Genomic DNA, 18687 nt, shown 5'->3' on the forward strand with positions numbered 1-18687 from the left:
CACATCAGAAGGATATTAATATAACTCAGATTCAAGAAGAAAAGACTCAGTGAGATTCAGGTAAGAACTCTGAGATCCTGGGTACCCAAGTGTGGTTTGGATGGAAGGATGTAGGCTCCAGATGAGCACAGCCTGTTGGGGTTGCAGGCTGCTCGGCTCATGAAGGGCAGAGCAAGTGTCTACAGCTTGAATTTCAGGAGAGGGCTCTGCTTGCTCTAATATAAAGGCAGTGATGTGAAGGCATTCCTAGAAAAGCAAATTTGGGAGTCTAACATGTTCAAGGGAAGGAAATAGAGTGTACAGAGAAAGAAGAGCGATGTAACAATAGAACTTATAATTATAAGGTAAACAGTATAGAACTAAAAAGTCCCTTGATGAAGGTAAAAAAGGAGAGTGAAAAAGCTGATTGGAAATGCAACATTCAAAAAACTAAGATCATGGCATCTGGTCCCATCACTTCATGGCAAATAGAAGGGGGAAAAAATGAAAAAATAACAGATTTTGTTTTCTTGGGCTCTAAAATCACTGTGGATGGTGACTGCAGCCATGAAATTAAAAGATACTTGCTCCTTGGATGAAAAGCTATGACAGACATGGACGACATATTAAAAAGCAGAGACATTACTTGGCTGACAAAAGTTTGTATAGTCAAAGGTATGGTTTTTCCAGAAGTTGTGTATGAATGTGAGAGTTGGCTGAGCTGAAGAATTGTTGCTTTTGAATTGTGGTGCTGGAAAAGACTCTTGAGAGTCCCTTGGACTGCAGGGAGATCAAACCAGTAAATCCTAAAGGAAATCAGTCTGGAATATTCATTGGAAGGACTGATGCTGAAGCTGAAGCTCCAATACTTTGGCCACCTGATGTGAAAAGTCAACATATTAGACACGACCCTAATGCGAGGAAAGATTGAAGGCAAAAGAAGAAAGGGGTAACAGAGGATGAGATGGTTAGATAGCATCACTGACTCAAGGACATGAATTTGAGCAGACTTGGAGATAGTGGAGAACAGAGGAGCCTGGCATGCTACAGTCCATGAGGACACAGAGAGTCAGACATGACTTAATGACTGAGCAAATGTAGAACCTGAAGATGGAGCTGTGAAGGAAGCAAAGATAGCGTGTGCAGAGCATCCTTTCAAGAGTTATCAGAAGAAAAGACAAGCTGAAGAGGGAGCTTACAATGGATCAAGAATAGAGAAAATATTTAAATTATTTAAAAATTAAAAAGAAAATTATAAGAGTAGAGGTCAGTTTTTCTTGTGAATATGTCATATTGCAATTGTAAAAGGTCACCAATGGGACATTCAAAGGTTAAAAACAGTGCATTTGGAACAAAGCGTTTAACTGATTAAGCCTAGATTTGTAAACACAAGAGGTTAAACATCTGAGTCTAGAGATATCCATTATTTTTTTTTAATGAAAGAAAGGCTCTACTGAACACCATTTATGCCAACTTTAATGCATTAAGTTTGGAAATAGAAAAATTTGTATAAAGGATGGAGTTAATGGCATTTCAGTCAATATCCTAACATTAATGTCTATGCTTCTGGAAAGGAAAGACAGAGCAAATGCATTTTCTGAACCTAGAGCTCTTCTAAGAGAAGAATACAAGAACAAAAATTACACCTTGACATGAGGCAGCCTCACTCAGTGTTATTGGACAGACAAACCACAAATGTGTAAGTAACAAAGGGCCCCATCGAGTAGGATGGGAAATTCTAGTGATAAATTCTAGTAGGAAATTCTAGTGATAAAGTAAATCAGTGTAGCTAGGCTGAAAGTTCAAAGATCCTAGAATTTTAGCCTAGTTTTGTCCTAGACTGTTTGTAAACCAGAATAAGATATTCAGTGGACATCCTTGGTTTATTTATCATTTTGGACCGTGGGTTTTACCTCCCCAAATCTCCAGAATTTATTGTTCATACAATTTCTTTCTTGGAAAGGTGAAACAATTGATATGATGAAAGCAGTGTTGGATGAAAGAGGGTGAGGTGCCTAGGGATCTGCTGCCCACTTAAACTGCTCTTTCCATTTCTGACTCTCTTTTGAAATGTTCCTAAGTGTCTCTCTTTTGCACAGTTGGAAAATATTTGAACTAGATAATCTCTAAGATCCATTCCAACTATAAAATCCTATGACTCTCCTAAGTCAGGTAGAACTTTGCCGATGGGGTGGAGTTTGTTTGATTGGCCCTTTGAAGCGGGGCCATATATTTAGATTAGTGGGTAGGAAGAGTGAAGATATTTAAAACAGGAAGAGGAGCATCATAAAAATAATAAAAGAAATAGTGAAAGGAATAATACTGGTTTCCTTGGCAGAGGATGTGTGGAATAATAAAGAGACTTTGCTAACTAAACTGTAGGGATTGTAAGGGAGAGCAGTGGGAAATAAAATTTAAGTACAGGGCACTTGCTTTTCATATAAGAGAAATGTTATTCCTGGAGACTTTATATAACTTACAACTCAAATAATTCAAAACAAATTTTCCCAAAGGGAGCACGCATTTTGGAACTTATAAAAATTCATAATTATTTTAGTGTATGTTTGCTTTGAAGTTGTTTTTTACATTTCCTTTATGATTTTGCTGAGGGCTCTTTCCAAAATTAATGTTGGTGATTGTTTGTTCTCCTTCTAGTGGTTTATCCAATCTTACTTCTATTCCAAAGTTATTGATTTTTGGTTTGTTTTCAGCACTAGCTTTGGCAGCACCACTTAATGAAGTTGGATAACACTGTGAAAGGCTATAAAAAATGAGATTTGAAATGATAATAAGAGTGTTTGCTTAGGTTATAAAACCAAAGCTCACTTTCAGAAATTCAAATACAAGTAACCAAGAGTTCTCATAATACTGACAAAGGAGGGCTTGTGTTTCTTTTCACTAGTGCTATAGGTGATGGCAGTCACAGAAACAGTTTGCAATTAACTCAGTCTTCAAATTGGGCAGTTTTTCAAGAAATAAGTAAATTGAATTTCTCATTGGTTCAAATTAGGCACAATCCTTTTTCAATCCCACAGTTTTTCATAATTTTGAATCCCATTTATATGTATTGTGAAACTGGTCTGAGGTCAGTGGATATATGCAATTTATCTTTGTAACCCCTGAGGCATCTTTGCAGTATGCCTTTCAAGAAACAGACATTGAAGTCAGCTTTGGCTAAATGAAATTGAATTGTTCCATGCAGCTCACACTGGGAGAGGAGGTAGGATTAGAGCGTGGAAATTCATAAGTTAGGCCCTTAGAATTCAGGACCTGGCTATATGTTAAACATAAACAAAGTGCTAGATGAACACTTTTGATTGCTAGATTAGGAGAGTGGGCATTTCTGATCATGCCTTACCCATTGCAATCTCCTGTCAAGCTATAAAGGAATACTTCGACACCCAGTGACTTATGACTGGGTTCAAGGATTCAGGAAAGAAGTGTGTCTTGGACAGGGAGCAGAAGAGGCTTGGTGCTCAGTTAGGCTGGGATGACATATGGACGGAGAGAGGGGGCAGAAACATTCAGAGGCCGGGCTAAGTGTAGCCAAGAAGAAAGGTGAAGCAGAGTGTAGTGCAAAGCATGCAGCTGCAAGCAAGTTACAGACTAAAGCCCAAAATGATACAGCTCTGTCTATGCAATGCCAAAAGTCTAGGTGAAGAGTGGAAAAATCGAATCAATCATTAGGATGATTCAAAACATCCAGATGTGTGTTGTCATCAGGGCCATCACTAAAGGGGTACATGGGGTTAAGGCAAATATCAGTCTTCCCACACTCCCCCCAGATATTTTTATTCAGTTGAAATCATACTGAAATAGAGGTTTCAGTAGAAATAAGTCATAAAAGAGCTCTGCACATTCAACTAATAGGGAGCTTGTGAAAACGTGAGGAACAGTTACCGCTCATTACCTTAGTGGATTCAAATGGTTAGATTTTAGTGACAGAACTATACATTAGAAATGCTTACATAATTAATTTTTAAAATTAATTTTATCTCGTTCTTTAAATCCTACTTTCTGAGCCAGGCTCCTCTGTCCATGGAATTCTCCAGGCAAGAATACTGGAGTGGTGGATAGGCATGCCCTTCTCCAGGGGGTCTTCCCAACCCAGGGATCAAAACAGGGTTTCCTACATTACAGGCAGATTCTTTACCCTCTGCACTACCAGGGAAGCCCGAAAAGGAAATTTAAATAAGTTTAAATACATAATGACAGCAGAAATACAGGAATAATGCAACATAGACCTACACAACATGATATTTAAAAATGAATTCTAAGATCAAACTTAGGACAAAACAAGCATATCATCAGAAATGAGGACACAGAGGCTTTTTTTTTTTTTTCAGGGATCTCTATGACCAGTTTAACTTATTCCTAAGGCCAGAGGTTTTGACTTACATGCCCCTTATAGTGCATAATAGAATGTTTTGTTTGGCCAAAATACCATTTTGAATTCACAGTAGTGGAAAGGGAAAAGACCTTTGGCCTTTTGGTTTGGCCACAAGATCACGAGTAATCAGCATTTATTTCCAGGTCAGACCTTAGATTCTCAAGCCAAACTCTGAAGCAAATAGTTCAGTTGGGAAGAAGGGCTCGGATTTTAGACTGGGTTCAGAAACACTTGAGGGGATTTTTGAGTCGAACAGAAACACTGACCTTTGGAGCAGTTAGGGCCAGGGGTGCGTAAGTGCTCAGAGCTCACAGGGTTGCAGGCAAGTCACCATCAGAAAGGGGAGGGCTTAAGGGATGACTTGACATTCTTGACTTTAAGTATTACGTAACTCTAGTGTTAGTTTTCTTCCCATCATCTAATGGAGAAAAAAAAAATTACTCCATTTTTTTTCTCTCTCATCTAACATTTCTTCAGTGCCTCCCTTGTTCTGTGCCAGGCACTCTGCTATTCCAGGTCATGCAGATACTGCAGTGAACCAAAACAATATCTTGAAGTTTACATTCTAGAGAGGAAGATAGGCAATAAAGGAAAAGATAGTCAAGCTGGAAGTCAACTTTGTGCCAATAGTACAGCTTCTGCTTGATTGAACCATATACTTTTAAAACCAAAGACATGCTTTAAGAGGTAACTTTGTCCATAATAAGTACTCTAAAAACATAGAGACTATTGTTAGTAGGTAATATGCTCCATTAAAGAAGTGGTGTTATTGAGGCGAGAAAAAAAAATCATGTCCAATCAGAACTTTCTTTTGTAAGGATAATGACACGACTATATTGCTTTCATAAAAGGGATGAAGAAATCAGAGTGAAAAAAGGAAGATTCTGTAATATTGACTCAACACAGCAGAGACATCAAGACGGTCTCCCTGAACTCCTTTTGCCTGGTAATGTCCTATTGTCAAGGACCCTTAACCAGAATGAACAAACTATTAACACTTTTTTTTTTTTTAAATGAACTTTGGCGCTTCGTGAAATTCATGGGAAAGACAGGTCAGTTCTACTCTTGTGGCTGAGTCCAATGGCCTGAATGAAAATTGTAGTGTTTTCTATCAGATTGTTGACCATTTAGCTTGCGAGCCCCCGAGAAGGGGAGCTTTGTCATCTGTCCTGTCCTGGGCCTCTCATTCTTTCGGCTCTCTCGAAATCTGTGAATAATGTCTGCCTATACACCTGAGAGAAATTTGTCATCTTCTCAATTGTAATATGTCATCGCTTTCATGCCCTAACTCCGGCACATGCTAGCCACAGGGGCCTTGAACCCATTTGAACGCTTGTGCTTGTCAAAATGTCTACAAGAATGGACTTGGGGTTTGGAGGCAACCCTCTTCCCACCTCTCAAAAGAGCGGCACGGAGACAAGAGTTCTACAGTTATTTGTTGAACTTGGATTCTCAGTCATAGCCAAGGCACAATCGTGCCTTCTCTGGGTTGTTTTTCTCTTTTTACATGACAGTACTTCATTATTGCCACAGGGGGAACTGTTGGCTTAATTTTGCTTTAGAGACACTGCTGCTGAAATTATTAAGCTAATGATTTATGCCCCCTGTGATACAGCAATCTCTTGTGCTTAAAATGGTTACTATGTTTTGTTTACTGTTTATAACTACCAGTGGTTATGCCATGAAAAGTCCCTGCCAGCTTGCAGGGTTTATTTATCCCTGTGGATCTTTAGAAACCACTGATTAATATAGAAAAAATTTGAATGGTTTATATTAAAAAAAGAAAAATCTCATAAGCCATGAATTAAACCACTGTGCTGTGCTGTATAGGAGGAAAAGTTCAGTGAGAATAAACAATGGATGTCAAAACCTACTGACTCTCATATGTGCTTCTGGTTTTATCAAAGTGGAAAGTATGAGTGCTTTTCAGGAATACAGTGCTGTGACTCCATCAGTTTTGGGCTATGAGATCACCAGCATTTCCCCTTGGGTGCCGCACATTTTACCATATTAAGGAACCAATTTGCTTAGAGAAATGTTGCACATGTTTAAAGGCTGTTAAGTTTGATGGCTGGCAGAACTCTCCATTTTAGCCCTGAGGCTGGGCCTTGGTGAAAGAGCCTTTACAGCCAGCCTGCATTTTTTGTTCTGCTGTGCTTTCTGTAACCAAAGGATTACATGAGGCAGATGAACCATGGGGCAGGGAGGGTATGATTTGTCAGTGTTGATTTGTTTAAAATGGCAAAATCGTCCTTATAGAATGTGTAAGTCTTGACCCTGTTACTTCTCCGAAAGAAATAAAGTAAACATCACTGTTGTTTTGGGCAGCTTCAGCCCAATTCCACACCTTCAGTCCTAGGCATCACTTGCTGGCGCTTCAGTTACACCTTCCCACTGGCTCCTGAATGAACTCTGTCAGTCCATTTAGCTTTGTTTCCACTGCAAAATAGTTCCCCCAACCCCACCCTCTCTGGGACTGCTCCACAACTCCACTCCTCCTGCAATGGGCTGGTTCTGCTTGTTTACTGAGCTCCTTTCCTCTGTGGTCTGTTGTGGTCCATTCAAACAATGACTGCTCTTCCCTCCAAGGACCTCAGGCCTCCCACAAACCAAGCCAGGCCAAGGTACAAGAGAGGTCTGACATTTGTGCCACAGTTCAGTTCAGTCGCTCAGTCGTGTCCGACTCTTTGCGACCCTATGGACTGCAGCACGCCAGGCCTCCCTGTCCATCACCAACTCCTGGAGCTTACTCAAACTCATGTTCGTTGAGTCGATGATGCCATCCAACCATCTCATCCTCTGTCATCCCCTTATCCTCCCGCCTTCAGTCTTTCCCAGCATCAGGGTCTTTTCCAATGAGTCAATGCTTCGCATCAGGTGGTCAAAGTATTGGAGTTTCAGCTTCAGCATCAGTCCTTCCAATGAATATTCAGGATTGATTTTCTTTAGGATGGACTAGTTGGATCTCCTTGCAGTCCAAGGGACTCTCAAGAGTCTTGTCCACCACCGCAGTTCAAAAGCATCAATTCTTCAGCGCTCAGCTTTCTTTATAGTCCAACTCTCACATCCATACGTGACTACTGTAAAAACCATAGCTTTGACTAGACATACCTTTGTTGGCAAAGTAATGCCAACAGGCTGAGTACATTAACAAAATATTTTTCAGGTGGGAGTTTGTAATTGTGATGAACATACACCATCCAACCCGAAAGGCCGCATTTAAGGAAACTAGTTTGGCAATAGGAGAGAGGACAAGGCCCTTAACATCAGTTTAAAACTGAGTTTCAATATGCACATCTGTGTGCGCAGTTTGAGCCTCAGATATTCCCTTGCTACAGAACTCTCCATAACAAATGCAATCAGATCCTTAAGAGAAAGAGATAAGCTCATCATTGAACACCACACCAAGGAGTAATAGTGTTAGTCACTCAGTCCTGTCTGACTCTTTGTCACCCCATGGACTATAGCCCACCAGACCCCTCTGTCTATGGGATTTCTTAGGCAAGAATACTGAAGTGGGTTGCCATTCCCTTCTCCAGGGATCTTCCTGAACCAAGGAGTGAACCCAGGTCTCCTGCAATGCAGGCAGATTCTTTACCACCAGGAAGCCCATGGAGTAATAATATCTATTTTATTTTTCCTTATAACTCATTATTTTTCTTCATGAGAATGCAAATTTTAGCCCAAAGATATTTATAATATTATAACACATACATATGAAAAACAAATATCCATTATTGAAGTAGTAATTTTGATTAGAAATACCTGATTTCATAGGTGTATTCATTCAGTATGTATTTTCAGTTACTCTTAAAATTACTCTTCTTTTTGTATTAGAAAAACAAAATGAAAGAAATAGAAATTCTGATGTAGTATATTCTAAAGATTTTTTATGAACTCCATGTATGATTTTTATTTTTACACAATATTTAAGAAACTAAATCCTATACAGCTTAAGTGTGTTGCTGATCATTTTTTTAAACCCAGAATGTGATTTAGTTATAAATTATTTTTAAGTCACAGAAAATCTAAACAGCAATATGGTATGTTATTTGAAATTTTATACAATCACAAAACAGATTCAATATAAATTGTAATGAGCCTGATGGGTAAAAATATCTGTAATGTGTAGGATTTTCTAGCATGAAAAATCCCAGGCTTCAGTAGATAGATGTGGGGATTAGATTTCTCAGAGTCAATTGACAGAATAAATTTTCAAGGATCCTGAGTGAAAAAGAATGAAAATAACTTGGAAATTGAATGCTTTTTTGGGGAAAGCAGTGACCAATTATTAAATATGTCAAAAAAATTGATATTATTTTTAAACATTATTCATGATGATACACTGTTACTCTACAGAATCATAATATTTTCTCGGAACATTCATTTATAACATTATTCTTCATATAATAGCCATATTATTTATTGAATTTCTTTATGCCCTAACAGCTCCTCTTGTTTCTCTAATACCACTGGATTCTGAAGGTAGAATGTGAATTCTGAAACTGTCAGAGACACTTTAAGATTTAACCTTAGCTCCAGAACACATAAAACTTCATTACTCAAGAAAAGGAAAAGCAAGAGGACTCCTCTCACTTGGGAATTTAAAAATAAATAAAGATGTTGAGGCTATGGGCTTACTCTGATTTTTTTCATTTAATTAGCTTTCATTGAAGTATAATAAACATACAAAAATTTACTAACTTTATAAAAGTATGATTTGAATAGTTTTGACAAATTCAGTTATATAACCATCATCAGGATATGAAAATTTCCATCCTTCTGCAATTTTTCCTCATATATCTTTGAGTCAGTCTTCAAACCCCCAGCCTATAATAGATATGCATCTCCTTAAGTTACTCTCTGTCATCTCTTAAATTTCACACAAATGTACTCATACTGATCATGCAGTATATCACTGTGAAGTTGTTAGTGTTGGGTTTCTTTCACTTAGCATAATGCTCTTGAAATTCATTTATCAATAATTCAACCATTTTAGTATGGAATAATAATCTCCCAGGGCTTCCCTTGTAGCTCAGCTGGCAAAGAATCTGCCTGCAATGCGCGAGACCTGGGTTCGATCCTTCAGTTGGGAAGATCCCCTGGAGAAGGGAAAGGCTTCTCACTCCAGAATTCTGGCCTGGAGAATTCCATGGACTATATAGTCCATGGGGTCGCAAAGAGTTGGACACAACTAAAAGAAAGAAATTTGATCATACACAATAATCTCCCATGTGGATATAACAGAATGTTTGATATAGTCACCATACTATGGACATTTTGGTTGTTTCCATCTTGAAGCTGTATTAAGAATAAACCTTTCTGAGCATTCAAGTTAAAGATTTTGTGGATGTATTTTCATTTCTTATAACTCATATCTAGGAGTGAAACTGCTGGGGCATATAATTAAGAAACTGTCATATTTCTTTTTAAAGTGGGTACAGTATTTTGCATTTCCACTAGTAATACCTGCAGTTTCCAGTTGCTTCATATCCTCTTCACCGTGTAGAACTGTCAGTCTGTTAAATTTTATCCATTTCAGTGGATGTGTAGAAATATGTTGTTATGGATTTAATTTTCATTTCCCTATTCATTATTGATGTTAAGTATCTTTTTGGATCTGTATTTTCCATTTGCATATCTTCTTTGGTAAATTTGTTCAAATCTTCACCTATTTTGCTAATAACTTTTTTATTATAGTCTTACAAGTATTTGTTATATATTCTACATACAAGTCTTTATTGGATATGTATTTTGCAAATCTTGTCTCTTAGTATGTAACCTACATTTTTTAAAATAATGTCTCCATTATTTAAAAGTTTTTTGAAGTTTAGCTTACTACTGTTTGTGATTAGTGCTCTTCATTCTTATCTGAGAAAGTTTTTCTAGCCCTAGGTCACAAGAATTTTGCTTTATTCTAGAAAATTTTTGCTCACATATTTAGATATAGCATGAGTTTGAGACTGACTTTTCTGTACCATGGGAAGTAAGGGAAGTTTTATTTTTGCATATGAATTGTCAATTGTTCTTCAACAAATAACATTTGTTGAAGACGTGAAGTCAAGTGGGCCTTAGGAAACATCACTACGAACAAAGCTAGTGGAAGTGATGGAATTCAAATTTCAAATCCTAAAAGATGATGCTGTGAAAGTGCTACACTCAATATGCCAGCAAATTTGGAAAACTCAGCAGTGGCCACAGGACTGGAAAAGGTCAGTTTTCATCCCAATCCCAAAGAAAGGCAATGCCAAAGAATGTTCAAACTACCGCACAATTGCACTCATCTCACACGCTAGTAAAGTAATGCTCAAAATTCTCCAAGCCAGGCTTTAGCAATACGTGAACTGTGAACTTCCAGATGTTCAAACTGGTTTTAGAAAAGGCAGAGGAACCAGAGATCAAATTGCCAACATCTGCCGGATCATCGAAAAAGCAAGGGAGTTCTGCTTTATTGACTATGCCAAAGCCTTTGACTGTGTGGATCACAATAAACTGTGGAAAATTCTTCAAGAGATGGGAATACCAGACCACCTGAATACCAGACCACCTGACCTGCCTCTTGAGAAACCTGTATGCAGTTCAAGAAGCAACAGTTAGAACTGGACATGGAACAACAGACTGGTTCCAAATAGGAAAAGAGTACGTCAAGGCTGTATATTGTCACCCTGTTTATTTAACTTATGTGCAGAGTACATCGTGAGAAACGCTGGGTTGGAGGAAGCACAAGCTGAAATCAAGATTGCTGGGAGAAGTATCAATAACCTCATATATGCAGATGACACCACACTTATGGCAGAAAGTGAAGAAGAACTAAAGAGCCTCTTGATGAAAGTGAAAGAGGAGAGTGAAAAAGTTGGCTTAAAGCTCAACATTCAGAAAACTAAGATCATGGCATCTGGTCCCATCACTTCATGGCAAATAGATGGGGAAACAGTGGAAACAGTGGCTGACTTTAATTTTTGGACTCCAAAATCACTGCAGATGGTGATTGCAGCCATGAAATTAAAAGACTCTTACTCCTTGGAAGGAAAATTATGACCAACCTAGATAGCATATTAAAAAGCAGAGACATTATTTTGCCAACAAAGTTCCATCTAGTCAAGGCTATGGTTTTTCCAGTAGTCATGTATGGATATGAGAATTGGACTATAAAGAAAGCTGAGCGCCACAGAATTGATGCTTTTGAACTGTGGTGTTGGAGAAGACTCTCGAGAGTCCCTTGGACTGCCAGGAGATCCAATCAGTCCATTCTAAAGCAGCTCAGTCCTGGGTGTTCATTGGAAGGATTGATGTTGAAGCTGAAACTCTAATACTTTGCCCAGCTGATGTGAAGAGCTGACTCATTTGAGAAGACCCTGATGCTGGGAAAGATTGAGGGCAGGAAGAGAAGGGGACGACAGAGGATGAGATGGTTGGATGACATCACCGACTCAGTGGACATAGGTTTGGGTGGACTCTGGGAGTTGGAGATGCACAGGGAGGCCTGGCATGCTGTGGTTCGTGGGGTCGCAAAGAGTCGGACATGACTGAGCAACTGAACTGAACTGAACCCTTTCCTTTCTGAATTACCTTGACATTTTTGTTCAAAACCCATTGACCATGTATGTGTCTATATTCTCTCTATTCTGGCCCATGGATCGGTATGTCTATCTTTATATAGAGTAAGACTTGAAATCAGATAGTATTAGTCCTCTAAATTTGTTCTTCTTTTTCTAAACTGTTTTGAATATTCAGGATTGTTTGAATTTCCATATAAACGTAAAGTCAATATGTCAGTTTCAACAAGTAAGTCTGCCAGAATTTTTATTGGGATTGGCAATTTTAATGAATAAGCAAGCCTATTGATCAATTGGAGGAATTAACTTGAGAATCAGTTTGGGAAGACATCTTAATAATATCATGTTTTCCAGCCAATAAACTTGGCATATATCTCCATTTATTAAGCCTTCTTTAATTTGTCTCTACATTTATCTGTAGTTTTCAGTATAAAGGAGTTACATGTATTTGGTTAAATTTATCTGTAATTCATGTTTTATGTATTGTAAATAATTTGATTTTAAAGCACAATTTGTATATATTAGTTGGAGAAGGAAATGGCAACCCACTCAAGTATTCTTGCCTGGGAAGTCTAATTGACAGAGGGGTCTGGCGGGCTACACTCCATGGGGTTGCAAGAGTTGGACATGACTTAGCAACTAAACAACAACAAAAATATATGTTTCTACTTCTGTTATATCCTATGATCTTGCTAATTCACATATTCTCAAAAGTTTTCAGCTTACGTGATTGTGGTGTCTATTAATAAAGAAATTTCTACTTCCCCTTTTTGGTCTATATGTCTTTTATTTTTCTCATATCTTTTGTTCTGGCTAGAATCATCAGTGTAGCATTGAAAGGAATTGGTGAGGGCAGCCATTCTTGACTTGTTCATGATCATTCATTATTTTACAATTAAATATAATGTCAACAGTAGAATTTTTGTGAAGTTCTTTTAGAATGAGAAAGTTCCTTTCAGTTTTTGGTTTGCTGAGAGTTTTTATTAGGAATGGATAATATATCAGGAACAGGAATGATCTTTAAGAGAAAGCTCTTAGTTTTTCATTAATAAGTATTATTTAACTATAGTAAATATATATGTACATATATATTTATAAATATAATTTTTTAGCTTGAGGAAGTTTTTTCTACTTTTAGTTTGCTAAAAGTTTTATCATGAATGAGTGTTGCAATTTGTCATATGCTTTCTCTACATCTATTGATATGATCATATGGATTTTTTTCTTTATTCTTAAAAACAGTGGGGTAAAGTTCAAATGTAAAACTAGCCTTGCATTCCTGGGATAAAGCCAGTGATCATAATTTATTATTTTTATTTATATTTGTTAATTTAACTTTAAGTTAACAAGTACGACTGTGTTCATTAGGAATATTTGTTCTGTGTTTTCTTTTTTTTATAACGTGTTTGTCATTTTTTTTATATCTGGTTACTGCTTACATTTAAACAGAAAGAGTTGAGAAGTGTTCCTTCCTCATCTATTTTCTGGAAGTTTGTACAGAATTCTTGGTATCTATTTTCTACTTAAATAATACACATTTTTTAAATTCACCAGTGAAAACATTCAAGCCTAGACTTTTAATTCTAGGTTGAAAATTTTTAAAGCATGAATTTAATTTCATGGTTTATAGATATAGCATTTCCTCATTAGCCTTTTAATTTCTATAGGATCTGTAATGATGTTTACTCTTTTCCCGACAGTTTTTCTTTTGTGGTCTGTCTGGCTGATTGTTTATCAATTTTATTGATTCTTTCAAAGAACCAGTTTTTGGTTTCATCAACTTTTCCCATTGTTTTTCCTTTCTCTATTTCATTGATTTCCATGCTTATTTTTAGTTTTTCCTTTCTTGTTCTCACTTTGGTTTAATTTACCTCTTTTTAAGGTGGAAGATTATGTCACTGATTTGAGAGCTTCTCTTTCATAATATATATGTTTTGTTTTTGCCATAAATCTCTGAATCTTGGTTTTCTGTAGTCTAGAAATGTGGTAATTTTTATGCTAATTACTAATTTGTTGCTTCTCATCTCATATTTACCTTTCTTTGTTCTACTTTGAGAAACTGAAGATGAGTCCTGTAAAAATTTCCTATTAGCTGGTTAGTGTGATGTTAGCATTAGTCAACAGTGGGTTCTAGAAGACTAAATGACATAAGCAATAGAGCATTCCTTCTGATGTGATATATAGTTTTCTCCCATAGCAACCAGTGCTGTGAAGGAGGCTTTAAATTCTCAATCACTAGTCAAGTTTTTCAGCACTCTAGTGGACTGTTTCTGGTGGCACGGCTCCAGACTACCAGCATCCAATGGAGGCCACTTTCTACAGAGAAGCTGCCTGGCCCACTAGCACTCTACAGTACATTTCTCCACCAGTGAAAGGACTGTTTACTTGGACCAGCTCTGGCTAGCCTGCACTATTCAACTTGCTTTATGGTCACTTTATGGTCACCTGCATGTAATTTCTATAGAATAGCTCCTTCCTGCCTGTACCCTCTATTGAGTTCTTCAGACACTCACTGGGCTCCTCTTACTGGTTTAAGCCTCTGGTAAACTTGTTTGTCACGGGCAGGTTGCAGTTTCCTGTAGCAGTCATACTTTCTCCAATAAGATCTTAAAATTATACTGGTTGGGTAAGGGGGATTTCTTCCCACTTCTAAGTTCCTTCCTGGTGTGTTCTTCTTTAGCTGTAGAAATAGTAGATGGTTTCTGGCATTTGCTATTTGTATATTCTGTAGATCATTGCCTTTTATTAGTTAAAAATTCTTAACCTTCAGTTTTGTCTGTTGCTGTGATTTCTAGATACTGATTGTAACCTGACCTGATGCACTTGTGTTTTTACACTTCAGTTCAAACTACTCTCTAATTTCCCTTGTAATTTCTTCTTTGACCAATAACATTGTTTTATTTTCATGTATTTCCACATTTAGGAGATAACTTCATGTTATTCTGGTTTTAATTTTGTGGTCATCACAGATCAAACTTTATTTAATTATAATCTCTTTTATGAAGATAAAACATATGACATAAAAAATACCTTATTAACACAATTTTAAGTGTATAGTACAGTATTATTAATGCTAGTGTATGTTGCTATATATAATGCTAGCATAGGTTGTATGCTATAGTATGCTAATAATATGCTATATAACGTCTTTTTTTTATCTTTTTATTTTATTTATTTTTAATTAGTTTATTTTTCTATTTTTTAACTTTACAATATTGTATTAGTTTTGCCATACATTGACATGAATCCACCATGGGTGTACATGTGTTCCCCTTCTGAAACCCCCCTCCCACCTCCCTCCCCATCCCAACCCTCTGGGTCATCCCAGTGTACCAGCCCCGAGCACCCTGTATCATGCATCAAACCTGAACTGGCACTTCATTTCACATATGATAATTTACATGCTTCAATGCCATTCTCCCATATCATCCCGCCCTCGCCCTCTCCCATAGAGTCCATAATACTGTTCTATATATCTGTGTCTCTTTTGCTGTCTCTCATACAGGGTTATCTTTACTGATTTACTAAATTCCATATATATGTGTTAGTATACTGTATTGGTGTTTCTCTTTCTGGCCTATTTCACTCTATATCATAGGCTCCAGTTTCATCCACCTCATTAGAACTGATTCGAATGTATTCTTTTTAATGGCTGAGTAATATTCCATTGTGTATACGTACCACAGCTTCCTTATTCATTCGTCTGCTGATGGACATCTAGACTGCTTCCATGTCCTGGCTATTATAAGCAGTGCTGCGATGAACATTGGGGTACACGTGTCTCTTTCAATTCTGGTATCCTCAGTGTGTATGCCCAGCAGTGGGATTGCTGGGTCATATAGCAGTTCTATTTCCAGTTTTTTAAGGAATCTCCACACTGTTCTCCATAGTGGCTGTACTAGTTTGCATTCCCACCAACAGTGTAAGAGGGTTCCCTTTTCTCCACACCCTCTCCAGCATGTATTGCTTGTAGACTTTTGGATAGCAGCCATTCTGACTGGCATGGAATGGTACCTCATTGTGGTTTTGATTTGCATTTCTCTGATGATGAGTGATATTGAGCATCTTTTCATGTGTTTGTTAGGCATCTGTATGTCTTGTTTGGAGAAATGTCTGCTTAGTTCTCTGGCCCACTTTTTGATTGGTTCATTTCTTTTTCTGGAATTGAGCTGCAGGAGTTGCTTGTATATTTTTGAGATTAATTCTTTGTCCATTGCTTCATTTGCTATTATTTTCTCCCATTCTGAAGGCTGTCTTTTCACCTTGCTTATAGTTTCCTTTGTTGTGCAGAAGCTTTTAATTTTAATTAGGTCCCATTTGTTTATTTTTGCTTTTATTTCCAATATTCTGGGAGGTGGGTCATAGAGGATCCTGCTGTGGTTTATGTCAGAGAGTGTTTTGCCTATGTTTTCCTCTAGAAGTTTTATAGTTTCTGGTCTTACGTTTAGATCTTAATCCGTTTTGAGTTTATTTTTGTGTATGGTGTTCGAAAGTGTTCTAGTTTCATTCTTTTACAAGTGGTTGACCAGTTTTCCCAGCACCACTTGTTAAAGATTGTCTTTTTTCCATTGTATATTCTTGCCTCCTTTGTCGAAGATTAGTTGTCCATAGGTGTGTGGATTTATCTCTGGGCTTTCTATTTTGTTCCATTGATCTCTATTTCTGTCTTTGTGCCAGTGCCATACTGTCTTGATGACTGTGGCTTTGTAGTAGAGCCTGAAGTCAGACAGATTGATTCCTCCAGTTCCATTCTTCTTTCTCAAGATTTCTTTGGCTATTTGGAGTTTTTTGTATTTCCATGCAAATTGTGAAATTATTTGTTCTAGTTCTCTGAAGAATACCATTGGAAGCTTGATAGGGATTGCAATGAATTTACAGATTGCTTTGGGTAGTATACTCGTTTTCACTATATTGATTCTTCCGATCCATGAACACGGTATATTTCTCCATCTGTTTGTGTCCTCTTTGATTTCTTTCATCAGTGTTTTATAGTTTTCTATATATAGGTCTTTTGTTTCTTTAGGTAGATATATTCCTAAGTATTTTATTCTTTTCATTGCGATGGTGAATGGAATTGTTTCCTTAATTTCTCTTTCTGTTTTCTTGTTGTTAGTGTATAGGAATGCAAGGGATTTCTGTGTGTTAATTTTATATTCTGCAACTTTACTATATTCATTGATTAGCTCTAGTAATTTTCTGGTGGAGTCTTTAGGGTTTTCTATGTAGAGGATCATGTCATCTGCAAACAGTGAGAGTTTTACTTCTTCTTTTCCAATCTGGATTCCTTTTATTTCTTTTTCTGCTCTGATTGCTGTGGCAAAAACTTCCAAAACTATGTTGAATAGTAGTGGTGAGAGTGGGCACCCTTGTCTTGTTCCTGACTTTAGGGGAAATGCTTTCAATTTTTCACGATTTAGGATAATGTTTGCTATGGGTTTGTCATATATAGCTTTTATTATGTTGAGGTATGTTCCTTCTATTCCTGCTTTTTGGAGGGTTTTTATCGTAAATGGATGTTGAATTTTGTCAAAGGCTTTCTCTGCATGTATTGAAATAATCATATAGTTTTTATTTTTCAATTTGTTAATGTGGTGTATTAGATTGATTGATTTGCGGATATTGAAGAATCCTTACATCCCTGGGATAAAGCCCACTTGGTCATGATGTATGAAGATCTCTTAGAACTTTTTGTGTTGCTTGACTGAAACAAACCCATTTTACAGAAATTCCCTCTCCCACTCAGGCCTTGGCAACCACTATTCCACTTTCTGCTCAATGAGTTTAACTACTTTAAATATCTTATATAAATATAATCATGCAGTATTTGCCTGGCTGTGACTGGCTTATTTCACTTAGCATAATGTCCTTCAGGTTCATCCATATCATAACAAATAGCAAGATTTCCTTTGTTTGTTTGTTTGATGGTTAAATAACATTCCATTGTACGTATATAAAGAACATGATACCACATTATCATTATTCATTCATCTGCTAAAATATACATAGGTTGTGTCCATATCTTGGCTATTGTGAATAATCCTGCAAGGAAAAAGGGAGCAGCAATATCTCTTCAAGATTCTGTTTTCAATTTTTCTGGATAAAAACCTAGAAATAGGATTGCTGAAACATATGATGGTTCTAGTTTTTACTTTTTATGAAAACATTCCATACTATTTTACACAGCAGCTGCACCATTTTACAATCCTACCTCCACTGTACAATTTCTTCACATTTTCACTAACACTTTTTATTTTCTTTTCTTTTTTATATGGTCATCCTAATAAGTGAAAGGTAATATCTCATTATAGTTTTGATTTACATTTCCAAATTGTGGTATTGAAGGTCTTTTCTATACCTTTTGGTCATTTGTATGTCTTCTTTAAAGAAATTTCTATTCAGGTTCCTTACACAGCTTTTAATTGGGGTATTTACTTTTCTTATTATTTTTATTTTATGTTATTGACTTGTAAAAGTTCCATTATACATTTGAGTATTAAATGCTTACCAGTTATATGACTTGCACATATTTTTTAACTTTCTGTATGTTGCCTTTTCACTCTTGATTATTTACTTTGGTGAACAAAACTTTTTAGTTTTATATAGTCCCACTCATATATTTTGATTTTCTGTTGCCTATGATTTTAGTGTCATATAAAGGAAACAATTGCCAAGATCACTGTTACAAAGTTCAGTTCAGTTTAGTCACTCAGTCGTGTCCAACTCTTTGTGACCCCATGAACTGCAGCAGGCCAGGCCTCCTGG

This window comes from Giraffa tippelskirchi, chromosome 5 (assembly GCF_054371585.1).
Source record: "Giraffa tippelskirchi isolate mGirTip1 chromosome 5, T2T-mGirTip1v1.2.pri, whole genome shotgun sequence".
In the NCBI taxonomy this organism is placed as follows: Eukaryota; Metazoa; Chordata; class Mammalia; order Artiodactyla; family Giraffidae; genus Giraffa; species Giraffa tippelskirchi.